Source organism: Cryptotermes secundus, unplaced genomic scaffold (genome assembly GCF_002891405.2).
Source record: "Cryptotermes secundus unplaced genomic scaffold, Csec_1.0 scaffold214, whole genome shotgun sequence".
Classification (NCBI taxonomy): domain Eukaryota; kingdom Metazoa; phylum Arthropoda; class Insecta; order Blattodea; family Kalotermitidae; genus Cryptotermes; species Cryptotermes secundus.
Genome location: NW_019743149.1, coordinates 114,491 through 132,574, shown reverse-complemented (window position 1 = coordinate 132,574; position 18,084 = coordinate 114,491). Strand labels below are relative to the sequence as shown.

General features: G+C 42.3%; 2 protein-coding genes across 3 annotated transcripts in view; one reads left to right on the top strand and one right to left on the bottom strand.

Annotated features, from left to right (window-relative positions):
* Positions 1-18,084, bottom strand: part of LOC111873783 (lysozyme) — a 29,919-nt gene that overhangs the window by 11,094 nt on the left and 741 nt on the right. The window lies entirely within an intron of this gene.
* Positions 6,675-18,084, top strand: part of LOC111873781 (DNA repair protein REV1) — an 80,233-nt gene continuing 68,823 nt past the window's right edge. Inside the window, exon 1 of one of the 2 annotated variants that reach the window (XM_023868732.2) lies at positions 6,675-6,993. The gene's annotated coding sequence lies outside the window, so the exon portion shown is untranslated. Of the gene's footprint in view, positions 6,994-16,510; positions 16,581-18,084 lie in introns of those variants that run through there. The other variant, XM_023868733.2, reaches the window with a different exon arrangement.

Genomic DNA, 18,084 nt, shown 5'->3' with positions numbered 1-18,084 from the left:
TAGCGTCCCGCTTTAATTTTTAAGAGGAGTCAGCCACAGACTTTGGAATCCCCTTATTGACCCTGATTGTTCTGCAAACTCATCTTCCTTAGGAGTAGCTTCTCTGCAATTTCGACACTATTGCAATAGTTATCATTTCGTCTTTACTTTCCGTATTTCTATGCTGACTCTGACTGTTCGTACTTTTCTGACACAGAAAAGTATGAACGACAGAATAGGTACCCATGACAACGATCAGAGTCAACATACAAATATGAGAGAAGCAAAACACAGGGAGACCATAAAACCAAGTATAAGGGCAGCGCCATAACTCAAGCGGTTAGTCGCTGGCTTCCCACCGTGGCGGCCCGGGTTCAATTCTGGTCAAGTGGGATTTGTGGTGGACAAAGTGGCGCCGGGGCAGGTTTTCTCCGAGTACTTCGGTTTCCTATGCGAATCTTCATTCCACCAATTGCTCCACAATCACCCTCACCTATCATCTGGGGCTGGCACAATAGGCCAGAAGTGGCAGCAGTACAAGGGACTCAGTCCCACCTCACTAGCAACAAAAAGAAGTATAATAGTATAATCAATAATACAGAGGAACATCAGTTCGACAGATCCCCAGATGAGAGAATAAACATTCACAGTCAGCACCGTTGTAACACAAGTAGGATAAAGTACCGCAGTAGCAACAAGAAGACATATCCAACCAGGACCAATCGAACTGATGACGCCGCACAGTCAATGCCCATTGTAAACACAGTCAGGATCGTCAGGATAAAGTAGCATGATAGCAACATTAAGACATAACAGGCCAGGACCAATTGATCTAGTGACACCACACACAACTGATGACGGAACGCTAGGCACAATAACACATTTACGTAGAGATTTTCTTAACACAGTGATGAACATATAAACATATTAAAAAGGGGACTCACATAAGCGCCCTATCCATATTGGAATTCTAAGAAATACTCTACAGTGGTCCCCCCTCCAAACATATAAAATAACGATAATTTATATTAATTAAATTTTAATAATTTTAATTGTTTTATTTTATTTTTAAAATAATCTTAAAGTTAATATTAAGATATCATAAATTAACCAATACATCCCTGTGCACGTACAATAAGTAACAGTGATACTGTGCATACAAACATTAGGAACATGCTGTAACAATGGACAAAATTTGTAACATATGGATCCATACACAAATTGCAAACTCAATAATTTATGGAATGTATCACATGATGACGACTTCAGAAAAAGCCGAAACATGTAGCAAAAATGTATTTTAACCAAAAAACATAGAATTAACACGATAAAAGTGTCAGTCAATAATCTGGTAAATTTGTTGTGTGGGCAGTAGAACCAATAAAAAAATAAATAAATATAGACAGCCAGCTAAACAGACAGACAGATTGATAGGTTATCTAAAATAGGCATGATTTTGTATAGTCTGTCTGCCTCATCATCCAGAGTGGAATTGTCACTGTAATGCAAAATATTCCAAATTTTATCAAACCTTTTCCTGCTCATTAGCTTACCAAAACCAGAAGTTTCAGTTAATTTACTGTTGATTCATTAATCTCTAGTTTTTAACTTTTTTGACAGGGCCCATCAAAATGATTATTGCAAGGAATTTCTTCATATCTGTAATGCTAACATTTTTCCATGCTACAGGCTTACAAAAAACAAAAAAAGATTTCACGAGGAAATGAAAAACAGACTCTTTGGGCGGAATTTTCTGCCAGCCGGTTCAGAATCGCTCGTCTTGATCTGCTGACGACAAGCGTAAAGATTAAAATACACAGCCTATAACTTTACCTAGCGTGAAACTTGTTCGCCCACATTAAGGACAGAACAGAAAGTAAGGGTGTTTGAGAACAGGATGTGGTGGATAATATATGAATTCGAGAAGGATGAAGTAACAGGAGGTTGGAGAAAAGGACATAGTGCGGAGATTCATAATTTGTACTCCTCACTAGATAAGAGAATGATCAAAGCAAGAAAAATAGGAAGGCAGGGCATGTAGTACTCATGAAAGAAAAGTGCTTAAAAAGTTCTCATACGAAAATCTGAAAGAAAGAGACCGTTAAGAATACCTAGGTCTCAATGGGGAAGATGATATTAAAACTGATCTTAGACAAATACTCGTAGTATGGGCGGGTATAGACTGGATTAATCTGGCTCAAGGTAGGGACCAATGGCGCGCGACTGTGAAAGTGTAATGAAACTTCGGGTTCCATAATATGCCTGGAACTTCTTGAGTGACTGAGTACCAATTCGCTTCTGAAGAACTCAGCACTAGGGAGTTAGTTAATGGCGTCAACAGACAGACATGTCTCGACCGGTTTTACAGGACCTCTGCAGATGATGCAGGATCATTAAAAACACACTGACGTCATTCCCGGATCTCGCAACTGGTCCCGCCCGTCACCTCGGGTGTGGCATACCAACGTGTTTCATGTGTGGATTGCTACATGCAGGATTGAATATTTGACGGCCAAACGGAGATCTGCCTTATCAAATTTCACTGCAGTTCCTTACGGAGGGAGAGGAGGAGTTATTTGTTGCTACCTGCCTGCCAGAGAGCTTCTTGTTAGTGGGGTCACGCTCCGTGACATGTCGGCACGCGTAACCGGTCTGACCGGTCGAGGTAACGTCCTCAGAAGGCACCTTGGCGCGCCTCTGGTGTGGTGGATCGTGGTGGATCCTGGACGCTGAGCAGCGCACATATGGTAAAGCTATCCCTGTGCTTAAGTAAGCACTAGGCCATAAAGGCGTTAACTGGAAGTGGTGGGTCGACTTCGTGCCCCGAGGAAAGAGCCACCGGTATCCACTAGACAGGAAGTTAGGTGGGCCCCTGGCCGCGCCATGGCTCAAGCGGTTAGTCGCTGGCTTCCCACCGCGGCGGCCCAGGTTCGATCCCCTGTCTGGTCAAGTGGGATTTGTGGTGGACAAAGTGTCGCTGGGGCAGGTTTTCTCCCAGTACTTCGGTTTCCCCTGCCAATCTTCATTCCACCAATTGCTCCACAATCACCCTCATCTATCATCTGGGGCTGGTACAATACGCCAGAAGTGGCCACAGTACAAGGGACTTACAACAGTCCCACCCCACTAGCAATAAAAAAATAGGTGGGCCCCAGAGTCGGTGGAGGTTGTGAAGTTGAAAAAAGGTGCACAGTTATCTCTGTGCTTAATTAATTAAGCACTATGCCATGAAGACATATGGGTGAGTGGAGGTATAGCTCCACCATTATTGATTTCAGCACTGTGCCATGAAGACACATGGATGAGTGGAGGTATAGCTCCACCATTACTGACCTCAGCACTATGCCATGAAGACATATGGGTGAGTGGACGTATAGCTCCACCATTCTTGACCTCGACACCAGATGGAGGTGAGTGGTCGGCCACTTTACCTCCGCGGAAAGAGCCGCCGGAACCCATTGGATAGGAGGCTGGGTGTGGCCCAGGGCCGGCCTGGATGTTGTGGAGAAGAGAAATCTTACCTCTGGTGGGATTCGAACCCCAGTCTTCCAGCTCGTAGCCCGTTGCTACACCGACTGAGCTACCGCGACTCATTCTGGAAGCAGTGAAGAAGAGAAAATCTGTTGCCCCTGCCGGGAGTCGATTGCTCAGTCGTTCAGGCAATAATCCGGTCACTATATCGACTGACCCTTCCCAACACCCTTCCTGCTTTACTCTCTTCGTCACTGGTGTCTGTAATAGTTGTACCATTACAGTAGCTTTTACTTATGATTTGTCTAACGACGCTCAGTACCTTAAAAGTTGTATGTAGCGTAGAATAAAGCTATCCCTGTGGCAGGCTGTGGAGGCCAATAGGGTTGTCAGACGTCGAGACTCCCACATTTTCTAGACAATCGGCTCACAGATAGTAGTGAGGTTGTCAGCCTTACGCGCCGGCCGCCATTTAACCCCAAGGAAGATTCATGGTACTCGTTTCTGTCGCTTAGCCAATAATTGCCTCGGAACTTGTCAGCTCAGTTTGTGCTGATGTTACGACTTACCAAACAAGGCCTTACAAGGTCTCCTATACTCGGTGTGATCGTTATATTATCTGGTATCTCATGTTAATAACATGCAAATATTTTAGACGTCGCATCCACAGGTTTGATTAAAATAGACTTAGTACGAAGCACGAGAAGATTCGAAGCAATCAAGTACCTAAACAGAGATAGCATACAACACTTTATCTGTCAGCTCGCGTCCAAGTCCTCGCAGATCCTAGAGTCCCCTAAAAATATTATTACTTATTTACTTATTTTAACTGAAAACGGGGTTTTGCTCGGTGGCAGTGGTACTACAATAAGATGCAACACACAAATAATACACCACACTCAAACAAAACACAGCACAAAACTACACAAACAATAAAGGACACACTACACACAATGAATACAATGCAAATACAGTCACAACCACAACCCAATTACAACTCTACCAGTCGCCCAAAGTAGGAATACTGGAGTTTCGACGTGTCCCTGAATGAATTTCTTAAGTTAATATGAATGAAACCTTCATATGGTGACACCTGTTTTTACCAACGAGGCCATCATAACTAAGCCAAGGTGGTATAACTTCTTAGAGACGTTATTGTCATCACTGTGTCTTTCATTCATATGTCAACTTAATAAAATCATTTAATAATCATTATATAATTTATTCTATTTAATAAAATATTAATTTCATCGAACATATTTCGGCAGAATTCTGCCGTCTTCATCATCATTGTTGAATTAAGTATGTAAGCTGTTGAGCTTTTCGAATTTTGTAATTGAAATACGAGGGGGGGCACTCGGTAGCGTAGTTGGTTGAAGCACCGTGCTGCATGCCGGAAAATCGCGGGTTCGATTCCCGATGAGGTCATTGGATTTTTCGATTGGCCTAATTCTTCCGTCCGCACTAGGGCCCTGGGGTAGTCTCAGCCTCTAACATAAATGAGTACCAGAAATCTTCTTGGGGTATAAAAGGCTACCGGTACTTAAGCCTGATAACCTCACCGCCATCTGTGAGCCGACTGTCTAGAAAATGTGGGATCCTCGACGTCTCACAACCCTATGGACCTCCACGGCCTGTTACAGGGATAGCTTTATTTTTGAATTGCAATACATTAAAATATAACAAAATCTTACAGCTTCTTAGTGGTATTCCTGCTATAATCCTTCAATGTAAACCAAGTAATTTCGCATTCATAGCCTCTAGCTGCTAGAGGGGGCATATTGCAAGTATGCAACTAGTTTCGCTGTCGCTAAACATTTCTCTGCACTGTGCCAATTTTATATTAAATCGATGCTCTTTTGTTACAATCGAGGTTCTGGGGACCGACTCATGAGAGTATAACCCTTATAATACTTGTATGCCCAACTAAGTTCATGAAACCAAATCTTTTTCGAGAAACTAGTAGTCACACAGCTTGCAGAGAAATGCCGCGCTTTTTAGAAAACTCGAAGGTTCATAACAGTGTTCATAAAAGCATGCCACTGGCTTCTAGCCTGCGGCCACGCCATTACAATCCAGAAGATGCAATTTGATATTATCCCCCAGCTATACGTATGTCTTCCAACCGGTTTCCTGCATAAAATTTCGTACGTATTTCTTGTCTTTCCCGTGCGCTATACATGCCCTGCCCATCTCATCTTTCGTGATCTGATCAAACCACTGCCTTCATTGTCAAGGAGCTCACACATCTGCGGCAACCTCACGGGTTTCCTTAGCCCACAGCTTATCTCGTATTTACGTATATGTTCCAAAAGATTAGAATCTATTTTCGGGTTCAGAATTATTTCCTTCCTTAAGGAAAAAGTATGCTCATGAGGTCACCATGATGTCTTCGCTAAATATTGGAACCAGTTGGCCGATTTTTACGAAAACCGGTATAAATGTTATGTCACTGGGGGTCACTACAACATCGTGCTTTATACACTATGTAATTTCCTACAATCAGTAATAACAATATGGTGGACGCGAAAACTTGTGAAGTGGGAGCAACACTAACTAGCGAACTAACTGAATAACTAACTAATTCCGTTGAACTGAATCCTTTTTGAGAACCCGTCAGTCACTCAGCTACTCAAGATTTCCCAACATTTTATGGAACCCCAAGGTTCATTGCCGTGTTCACGAGAGCCATCTAATGGTCCCTGTCCTGAGCAATATGATTTCAGTCCATACCACCCCATCCTGTCTCTCTAGGATCAATTTTAATATTATCCTCCCACCTACGTCTAGGTCTTCCTAATGGTCCTTTTCCTTTTAGCTTTCCCACCGAAGTCTTTTATGCATTTATCTTCGTCCCATACGTGCCACATTCCCTGCCCATCTCGTCCTACTTGACTTCATCATTCTATTTACATTTGGCGAAGGGTACAAGTTCAAACCCTCCTACTATTTCATTCCTCTTCGGCGATAAGAGTCTCCTCGCCACCCTGTTCTCAGATACTTTCAGTCTATGGTCTTCCCTTAATGTTAGAGACCAAGTTTCGCAGCCATACAAAACTACAGGCAAAATTATAATTTTTAATACAGATAGGTCGCGATTAATGCGACTTCCAATAATGCGATATTCGATTTAGAGCGAATTGTAGAACGATATCAGGTCGGGTTTAATGAGAACTAAAATTAAATTAATACGAAGCTAGCGCATGCGCAGTTGAGGTTACAGTTACGGTTTTAGTCTGCACTCGTTTATCTTCAAGTGTGCATGTGCTGCTGCTTCCTGCCATAATATGTGTTAATTTTCGTGATTTGTTTTAATCGTTTTACGAAGTGCCCTTAACAAAATGGACAAAAGGAAGATTCCTTCAGATAAAAGCACTACTATCGCAAGGAATAAGAAGCTCCTTATTACATTAGAACAAAAACTTTATGTGACTGAACGACATGAACGTGGTCATAGCAACTCTAAAATATGACGAGATGTCGGAATGCCTGAATCTACGGGACGGAATATTATAAAACACTCAAGGGAAATAAAAGTAAAAGGTAAAGTTACCTCAGCTTTTTGTGGTTTGCAAACATCTACAAGGAATAGAAGTGTTGCAGTGATATAATTTGAGGGTCATTTAACTGTAAGGATTGAGGATTGCCATCAAAAACGCAATGCCTTAGCAGAGCAGCCATTCATACAAAAGCTTTAAATTTGTTTAATAGAGTGAAGGAAAAAAATCAGTGAAGTAGGAGAAACGTTTATTGCAAGTGTTGGTTGGTTTGATCCATTTAAAAACGAGTTCAGCTACATAATGTTAAAATTAACGGTGAGGGGGGCCAGTGCAAATGACAAAATTAACGGCGAGGGGGCCAGTGCAAATGAGGACAAAATTAATGGTGAGGGAGGCCAGTGCAAATGAGGACACAACATCTAAATATCCTGACGTTTTAAAAGAAAACCAAATTAGATGGTGGATACACTGATCAACAGATATTTAAATTCTGGAAAAGGATGCCTTCCAGAACATATATTTCTAAGAAAGGAAAATCTCAACCTGGATTTAAAGTGTCTTGAACTTGCCTAACACTTTTACTGGGGGAAAATGCTCAATGCAATTTTAAATTGAAACCGATGCTTGTTTATCGGTGTCCAAGTCCTCGTGCTCTGAAAGCTTATCACAGATCCCTTCCAGTCATTTGGCGGTCAAATAAGAAAACAAGGGTGACCCAAGTGGTATTCAATGACTGGTTTTGCAGCAATTTTCGCCCACCTTTTGGAACCAATTACCATATTTTACATATAATTATAGCTTCGAATAGTGCAAACTGGACTAATGCGACCATTTCTTTGTATTCGCGCCATAGCTCAAGCGGTTAGTCACTGTCTTCCCACCGCGGCGGCCCGGGTTCGATCCCGGGTCTGGTGAAGTGGGATTTGTAGTGGACAAAGTGGCGCTGGAGCGGGTTTTCTCCGAGAACTTCGATTTCCCCTACCAATCTTCATTCCTCCAAATTCATCATCATAATCACCCGGTGCAGGCTACAATAGGACAATCAGTGGCCGCCGTGCCGAGTGGACCCAATTCGACTCCACCCCCCACTAAGCGAACTGCAAATCTCACGATCGTGTGGAACTAAGAGTTCATATTCGGCAAATTTAATGCATTCAGAATCTCTACGCAAGTAATAACTTATTCAGAGAAATAAAATTAAATGATAATACTAATCTTAATACTAATATTAACACTATTAGTAATTTAAGTTCGTTCTTTATTTATTTGCTTGCTGAACTCAAGGACCCAGAGGTCAATTACAGAGCGAGCACGAACACAAATGCAACGAATAAATAAATACAAGGACAGCGCAGCGCAAAACAAATAATATCAGTTAGTGTCATTTAAATTTAAGCATAGGTCTGAAATAATATCAAAGAATTTACGAACTGCATTAACAACTGAAGCGCATCCAGTTTAAGGACAATGACGGCAGGAGTAACTTACACATATTGTCTCATATGTGTGATTCTCGACGGGGTTTGGATTGGTGAACAGATTTACTTACCACTTACAGGTCGTAACTATAACACTACGGCTATTTCCACACTTTACAGTTCACTAGAGCACACAGACTAGTGCAGTGGTTCTCAACTTCTGTGGGGCTGTTGAGAACACTGGTCTAGTGTTCTCAGTCTGTCACTAAACGTTTCCCGGTAAAGGCTCCAACAATAGCTATTCGTCTGTCTCCGGCTTAAGTCCTCTCTTTCCAGACTCCCATGCCGAACTATTAAATGATTAAGCTTTAAGTCTTGAGTCTTATAATACGACCGACGATTAGCCGGCCAGTCTGTCTTGGAACAAAGCACCCGATTTTTTGTTACTGTCAGACAGTTGTGGGTTTGTTGATGTGAGGCTCTCTTTCTCTCTGACGAGAGGCCTTAGCGAAAGTGTTGTAGTAGTAGTAGTAGTAGTAGTAGTAGTAGTAGTAGTAGTAATGATAATAATAATAATAATAGATCTGTAGGACTATAAATCTAGGCAATAGAGAACTATTTTTAAGCCCTGCTCGAAACCCCATGTTTGTATTTTTTTTTTTTTTTACTTTCTGCATCATGTGCAAACAATCAGCACAGTTGAACTGACTCAGTAGTCTCAGTGTGAATTACGTCATGGTTTAAAGCAACGCAGACATTCGTTGCAATTGGTAGCTTCAGCTTCAAGGTTAGGACGTGCATTTCCTGTCAATTTTTTTGTTATGACATTCCCATGCCTTATGGAGGAAATCAGAAGCTTCTCCTGGTTTCTTAATTTGACTTATTTCCACTCGTGACTTCGTAAACCTGTTTTGTTTCTGGCGACTTGTGTCCCAGACCTTAGGTAGGGAACCGACTATGCATAACGTTCTTTCTGATTTTTCTTAGTCTTTCCTGGCAAAAATACCGGGTTCATGTCTCGAAGAGCACCGTTGGGTAATTTACGGATCTTAACAACCGAAAAAATGTATAAGTAAAATACTTTGTCTTGTGTGTGTGCGTTTTTTCTGTGTTTGTGTACAGGTAGAGGCCTTGCGACGAGCTGATCACCCTCCCAAGGAGTCCTACCGAATGTGTAAGATCTAGAAAAACCGAAGTGAACGGAGAAGTTCATGGAGGTAGGTCTAGGCCCACTGGGGCTGTAGTGCCAAGGGGGGGGGGAAACTTTGTTTTTGATTTTGTAGTTTATTTAGCGATGCTCTCAGTAGCTGAGATTATGTAGAATCGAACGACTGGTTGATGGAGAATAATGAACTGGAAAAGGGTGTTGAAAGAAACGGTCATGGTCTAATTTTGTGTATTATCCCGGTATTTGCCTGAAGAAGGGACAGACGGAAATCAGGAAGAACCTCCGTCTGGATAATCTGTGTCCCGGCTGTGATACGAAACGGGCACCTTCTGAATACAGGCCAGAAACGTTACCGAAGTGTGCGGCCTAAGAGCCACAACAGAAAACCTTGTGCCGAATTCCTTTGCAAAAAGACGAATGTAAAGGTGTGGTCCAGAGGGAGTGTACTCGTTTTAAAAATGTATCTTTTTAATTTGCATTAGTTTTTGCCTTTATTTTCGTCTACTTCAGATAAAATCCACTGCCTGGCATATGGCGTTATAAATATCGCACCCAAGGGTCAGAAATAATTTATTTACCAATCAAAAAATGTTCCAAATAAAAGTTCTAGAGCTCAGTAAGATTCATGTTTTATGACTTGTACCAATGTTGTTTTACGATGATTCATTTTTTTTAGGAAAAGATGAAGTTAACACATTCTGTTGAGTTATATAAACGAATACGTCAAATGATATGAAATATATGAACAAATAAATAAAATTCTGTGATATTTAACAGATACCTTTCACAGTCTGCCAGAAAGCCGTCAGTTACGACAGGTACAAGTATTATACAGTTAAAAGTAATGTAATGGTGAGATGAAAGCTCTGAAACTACGTAATTTTGGGTTACCATAGCAATGACATGTCGAGCGTTAACATGCCGCAAGAACGTAAGTTATGTAGGTCGCGAATGTGCGAGCGCTCTTTCGTTCCAGTTATCACAAGTATTCTGCGAGTACTGACAATACAATATTGTCACGATTTGAGTGACTATAGACGGGGTTTGGATTGGTAATCGGATTTATTGCATTATTTGATACAGCGGTGACTACACTTTACATTTCACTATTACACACATTAGTGTTCACAGTCACTTCTTCACTGTCATTGCTTGGTAACGGCTTTCAACAGCAGTCGTTCCCCTCCTTATGGGTTCCCGAACGGTCCCCGGCGTCAGCTACCAGCTTCTGACAGCAACAGCTCACAATGACAGAACCCCAGAGGTTATCTAACTAACTCACTGACTGACTGCTCAAATTCAGAGTTATTTACGACTGGCGGTTTACCGCCAATCAATTCGTCTTGGCGACAAGCCCCTTGAGACTCACGACAACAGAGTTTTATTTTTCAATTGAACTCTTAGTCATAGTCCTTATGTAATATATTCTCTGACGAGAGGATGAGTTTGTCTCTTATGTATATGATTCACTAACTGCCCCTGCTTATAACATCTTGGTACGGACCGCGAAGAAAATACCGTTCCTTTGTTGCAATGCAATTGTTGTGTCCGTGTCTGTTTGCGAAGCCGTTATTTAGAAAAGCTGTTGTATAGTTACTTATTTCGTGGTCGTTGCTTAGTAGCGGGTCTTCTTGCCACAAAAATTTAATGCGGATAAGTGTAGTCTGGTGTACTATGCAATGGGAATGTTTGCGATTGTCTCTTTCTGCGTGTTTTTAGTGGGAGATGACGTTAAACGTCGGTCTCGACGTATCATTCAATAACATGTGGGGCGGGAAATAAACACGATAGAAAGCAACAGAAGTTAATATTACGAAAGCGTGTGCATATAAAAACGCCGAGTCTTCATGTTGAATTCTTGGCGAGTGATAACACTAGTGAACATTACAAAAATAGTATATTAATATTAAAAACATAATATGTGGATATGAATTAGATATAGCAAGCTATAAACGGTTCGTCGCAATGCAAAACGAATACTGAGTGAAATACAGCAGTAGGTCCGAAATTCGCCAGATCTCAATTCTCAAAATAAGTAATCTGGAAACAACGGCGAATCTTACGCGAGAGAAGTTACCGGCGTAGAAGACAAAAAGAAAATATTTTTATATCCATAACAATGTTCAGTGGAGAGCACCAATCTTTGAAAATGCATGATTTCGTCATAATAGCGTCGATCCAATTGTCCATGTTTTGAATCCAGAGTCTTCGAAAGACGAACATTTGCCGATTCAGTTTCTTTTTCGGTAATTTGGTTAAGATTTGAATGGAAATACACAAACATACTTACTTATGGAGCTGAGTCCTTCTTGAGGAACCGCCAATTCTGCAGCTACTCAAGAATTTCCCAGCATTTTATGGAACGTGAAGGTTCATTACCGTGTTCACAAGAGCCCTCCACTGGTCCCTATCCTGAGCCAGATCAATCCAATCCATCCCATCCCCAATCTCTAAGATCAATTTTAATATTGTTCACCCACCTATGCCTTGGTCTTCCCAGTGGTCTTTTCCTTCTGGCTTTCCAACCAATATCATATATACATTCCTCGTCTCCCCCATTCGTGCTACATGCCCTGCCCACCTCATCCTCCTTGACTTGATTATTCTAATTATACTTGGAGAAGAATGCAAGTTATGAAGCTCCTCATTTTGCAGTGGAAATACACAGACTATGTTTAGGAAATCTTCCTTAACCGTCCCAAATTTGAGTCTGCGCAAATGATGCATCAAACGATCATTTTTCGGCGCCACGATGGTAAACAAGATATTAGTCAACTGGAATATAGCCTAACTACCCATTTATCTAAGATCTAAATGTTTGTGACGATGTTACATTAGTACAAATGTTATGTTTTTGGACATTATCCATCGTCCTGTCTTTATCTAAGGACAACGTCCTCTTTATTTTTCAAAACACAACGTTTCGGAGACTGGATTCTGTCTCAGAAATATTGTTTTGAAAAATAAATAGACGGTGTTTTTATATAAACACAGGACGATGGATAACCTTCAGAAACATAATATTTGTACCCATTTCAGTGTAGGTTTCTATTAACACTTTTCGCCTTGATGATTATCCTCCCATCACCTTCTTTGTCGTCCATCATATCTTCGTCTGTCCGGTTGGTGCTTTTTCGCTTTTTATGCCACTCTTGAAGAGTCCACTCTTAAGATGCTGTTTTGGTAGCCTTACCACGCCCTGTTTCTCCCAACCGAGCATCGTGGGGAAAAGTGTAAGAAAAAACATGTATATGTTGTGACGTACTCCGCTATGGAGGACATCCCCTTCGCCGCCAGCGGTGACGTAACAACATCGGAGCGCTGTCGCTACTACGGTAACAGGCCAGTCAACACTCCGCACACCTCCCTCGCGGTGACGTAGCGTTGGATGCCGCGGTTGCTAGGCATCAGTAAACAACTCTCGGCAGCGTTGCCCAACAACGCTTTCGTGAACACGACTAGGCGACAAGGAAGCGAGGCGTTTTCCCATTGTCCGGCTGAGGGTTTATAAGAGAAATACACTGCCTAAGGAGTCAGCCCCCGTGTGGAGGCGGGTTCGAATACCTCCACCGTGACCCTGCGAGTCGTAGTAAGCGACGAAAAGGGAAGTCTCATATCTGAGACAGTAAAATATGGTCGCGAGTCCGAAGGGACTCCGACCCGTCTGGCAAGGGCCAGCAGCATATGCACAAGACAGACCCGTCCTCTCGTCAGAGAGGGCGCCCAACGAAAATAAAACCATAACTGTCAAACGGTAATAATTAATATCTGGTCATGAGCCCCAGATGGGGCTCGACACCAAGACTTACTGACTGACTGACTTTGACTTAAGGAGTCAGGAAAAGGGAAGTCTCAATTCTGAGACAGTAAAATATGGTCGCGAGTCCCAAGGGACTCGGACCCGAGTAAGACTGCGCTGGCAAGAGCCAGCAGCATATACAAAAGACAGACCCATCCTCTCGTCAGAGAAGGCGCCCCACAGAAACAAGACCGTAAGTGTCAAACGGTAATAACTAATATCTGGTCATGAGCCCCAAATGGGGCACGACACCAAGACTTGCTGACTGACTGACCGTCAGTCGCAATGTGACTTTAACTTTTTTAAGGAGTCAGTTACAATGTAGCCGCCGCCAGAGACAGTTGAATGGATTCGCCGACATGAAATTGAACAGCAATTGAGATAGGGAATTGTATAAGATTAAGGTTGTATAACTGTGAATTTTATAAGTGTGGAGAGCGACTGTGCAATAAATTCGCTATATCCAATACGGCGTGAAGTTATTTGTCGCGTTATACACCCAACACGTGACTATATATATATGAGTCACCCTCTAACAGAAATGAGTACCAGGAATTAATTAAATAATTTTGCTGGGGAGTAAAGCGCGGCCGGCGCGTAAGGCTGACAACCTTACCGCCATCTTTGAGCCGATTGTCTAGATAGTGTGGGGCCCTCAACGTCTCAGAACCCTATGGGCCTACACGGCCTGGTACAGGGATAGCTTTACTTTTACTTTTTATGAGGACCTCTTGGAGAAACGACACCGAGAGAACCGCAGAACTTTTCTGTTACATGAATGCTTTCAAATCCAAATTTCTTCCCCCCATAAGATAACCACTGCGACCTTGACTTTGAGTGGATAACCTTCACACAGTTTACAGTAACCATGGCAAAGAATCGTGTTCCGAAGGTCATAAATACGCCAAATAAATGAACATCATAAGAACCAACTGACTTCTAATGCAACTAACGACCACAAAAAAACAAAAATCATTCCTCAAAGTGCAGTGCGGATTTTTCTGCAAGGGGACGCGAAGAATAAAGAAAGAAAAATATTAATGGAAGGAAAAGGAAAAGGATGACAAGAACGAAGAAAGAACAACGAAAAAAGAAGGGAATAATAATAATATGATCACTTAGTACATGCTATTCACAGAATGCTTGTGGCAATGGTCATACACAAGCATCACGTTGTCCATGTAGACTTTTAGGGTCTCACACTTGTGGTCATGAAGAGTTCTGTCTTCTGGAATATAATGCCGTTTAGTCAGTTGAAAGGCAACCGAATTTTTAGAGGAATGCGCAGCCTCCATATTCAGGTTAGAATAAGAAGTAAAGCAGGTGGCAAGCTTACGGCTGGCATCTTGCTCAGCTTATTCGACCCTGAAGATGGACGCGATGTTCCTACGAAACGTCGGTTGACTTTCAATGGATTACGTAGCGTTATATTCCAGGAGACAGAACTCTCCATCACGTTGTCTATTTTACATTGTGATGGGGCGTTTCGAAAACATCGTCCTTTTCCTTGAACAGATGTAAAGGGGAGGAGGTGAATCGTACTCCGGCCAGTCGGGAGCTACTGTCGATCATAGGTCGAAATCATTGATCGAGACTAGCTCCTTAAAACGGGTCCAAGCAGCGACCCGTGCCGAGTAGTGCTCTCACCTCCCCGGGCCTGATGACGGAAGCGGATCCTGTTTCCGAAACGGTGTTAAATGCACCCCAGGCAATGGATAAATGGATAATGGATAACGTTAATAGTGCACGTTGCTGGTCTGTCGAGTTCAGTGTATTAGTATTGTGGCATACAGACCCGTTGCTAGGTAACGACCATGAAACAAACAGATATACAGTCGTTGCTAGGTAATGGTCGCATCAGATTCGTAACATGCAACGATACAGTAACTGGGAAGTGGTGTTCTCTATATGGTCCTTGCGATAACTACGTAACGCAACAATAGAAAGACTGTTAGGACAGGTGTTTTCTGGGCTGTCCGTGCCGGGGCTATATAACGAGGGCCAGCTGCCATTAGAAAAGAGTCTTAAGATTGCAATGAAAAAAGTAGAAGGTTGGTGTGAGATGGCCGCCAGCCTGGGAGTTAGTCAGTTGGAGCAATGAGTGAGCTGTGAGACAGTCGCCGGCCAGTAAGGACGTGAACACAGAAGCTGATGAAGCTATGGAGTTGAAAGCCGTTACCAAACGACAACCGGTGAAGACAGAGCAGACTGAGAAGACTTCGTACGTGCTGCAGTGGACTGCAGTGTGTGAATTAACGTTAGCGCTATATCTATTTGTAGTTACGTTTGTAAGACTTACTGGGTTTTTGGACTTCTTCCATCGTCCGGTATTTCAGAAAATAGAAAACACTACGTTTCGGAAACTGGTTCTGCTTCCATCCTCAGGTGATTGGGGGAAGACATCTACTCAGTTGGGTCCCTCCTCACCTGAGGGCGGAAACAGATCCAGTTTCCGAAACGTCGTGTTTTATACTTTCTGGAATACCGGACGATGGAAAACCAAAAACCCAGCAATTTTCTGTGTCATACACCATCGTCAGAACCCTTAAAATCTACGTTTGTAAAAATTCAATAAATCAAATTAATAATCCAAACTCCGTCTATAGTCACATTCAATCGTGGGACAGTATAAATGCAACTGTCTCTCCAAAAATTGTCAAGTTTGTTTTGAACTATATCCCTTCGAAGTTTCAAACAAGCTTCATAATAGCTCTTGTTATTAGCACAGTGGCCTTGCTGCAGAAGGACATACGGTCACGGACCGCTCAACACTGGAATCGCCGTTTTGATTCCCGCTCGGGTGCAAGTCTGCGTGCTTCCGTGTTGCTTTGCTTTGCCCCATTTAGGTTAAGGACCTCACGATGGGCCGAAGCACGTCCAAGCAGTACTACCAAGTTTCTGAAGAACTTACATTTTCAGAATTCACTGCTGATTGTAAAGGGACAGAATACCTAAATCAAAGGCTTGTGGGTACACCAACAGTCAAGCCCCATCGACTTGAATCGAGTCTGACTTAACTATGATGCTGCAAAGACAGACCCTTGGCTTCACTCGAACCGAATCAGATCTACTCGACTCTTGCAGTGTTACAAAGGTTGTGCAAGATCCTATGAGAGACAAACGGATCTGCAGTTGAAGCATTTCAGTGAGTCACTTCTGTGTGTCTGCAGTTAGGAGGAACTGAAACGCTAATTAGCTTGACAGCAGCAACACATATTTACGTTGGATATTTGTTTCCCGTCAAGGTCAGTAGCTGACGTGATGATACATACCTTTAAACATTAGTCGAATAACATTTTCAGCAATAACCTAAAGGAAGATGCGTCCATTTTGTTCAGAAATCGAGAGGTGTTTTCACGTTGCTTCGCGCCAGGTCACCGAAGTAGCGTTAGGTCCTACCTTGTTTAACGGTCGCATTCTGCTCTTATCATTGATGCGGTCACGCTACAAAGTTTTCCTTCGGCAGTTAATATGTATTAACCTGATCAAGATATTTCTTGCTTATGAGAACTCGACGGTTCGTCATCAAGTTCACAGAATCCCCGTACTCATACAATTCAACCCATTTTACATCTTAACAGCCTGTTTCTCGAAGGCAAATATAAAGTTTTCCTGTGCTTAATTAAATTCCATTCCAACAAGATGTATGGGGAATGGAAATATAGTTCCTTGTATGCTTAACCTCGGCACTTGATGGAGGTGAGTTGTTAGTTTAGTCCCCGGCCCCTTTTACCCCGAAGAGAGAAATCCCCATGCTCCTCGAATAGTAGGCTGGGTTCTTGCCAGAGCCGGTCTGAACACTGGAGAAGAAAAAGTGTCTTATCCCTGCAGGGAATCGAACACCGATTCCTCGGCCGCTCAGCTCGTGGCCAAGCCTCTATATTCACTGAGTTGTCCCGGAATATACAGTATTATCCTCGTATCTTGGCCTAGAACTTTTAAGTGTTCCTGTTCGGAGGGGGAGGAATTCCGAACTCAAATTCTGTGTGTCTTTCTTGATCCCCCATGTGATTTGCATGCCCAGCCGTTTACATTCCTCTCAATATAGTCACCCAAAATCATTACATTTTGAAGAATGGACATTGTAAAGCCTATGAAAAATTTGACCCTTATTTTGTTGCGTCATCTCCTAGATGTTAATGGTGATGATGAAAATGGTGGCGTTGGTGGTCTTCATTAGCAACGGTCAATAAAACAGAAAGGTAAAAATTAATTAAGGATCTCTTCCAAAAGTGAGGACGTACATCAGTTTATACGTGGATAACCTTTTGTTTCAACTTAGATTTCGCTATCGTCTGTAGCTATAGTTGTCACATTAGAGTACAGGTTCCCCACCCGTCTGTCGTTATGGGAAAAACGCCAAGATAATGATAAGTGAACTGAGACTGCTATTGTTTGTTTGAGGTTTATTTCACGGCGTTGTCAGTATCTAGACTGTATAGCGCCAAATGGTAAGACGAGTGATCAACTGGAAAGGATTTCAAGGAATCGATCGTTATCTAAACTAAGTGCTTTTCCGCCATTTACCTTGAGGGACTGACAAAACCATGAAAACCCTCTGTTAGGATAACTAATGTCTTAGCTGAGATTTGAACAGAGGACCTCCTGAACAAAATTATACATATTTAAAGCTACACCGTCCTCCTAATTCCTGCTGCTACTACTACTACTACTAATAATAATAATAATAATAATCAGTAATAATAATCATCAACTAAAAGGTAACGTCTTTGTACCACGCATGAGGAC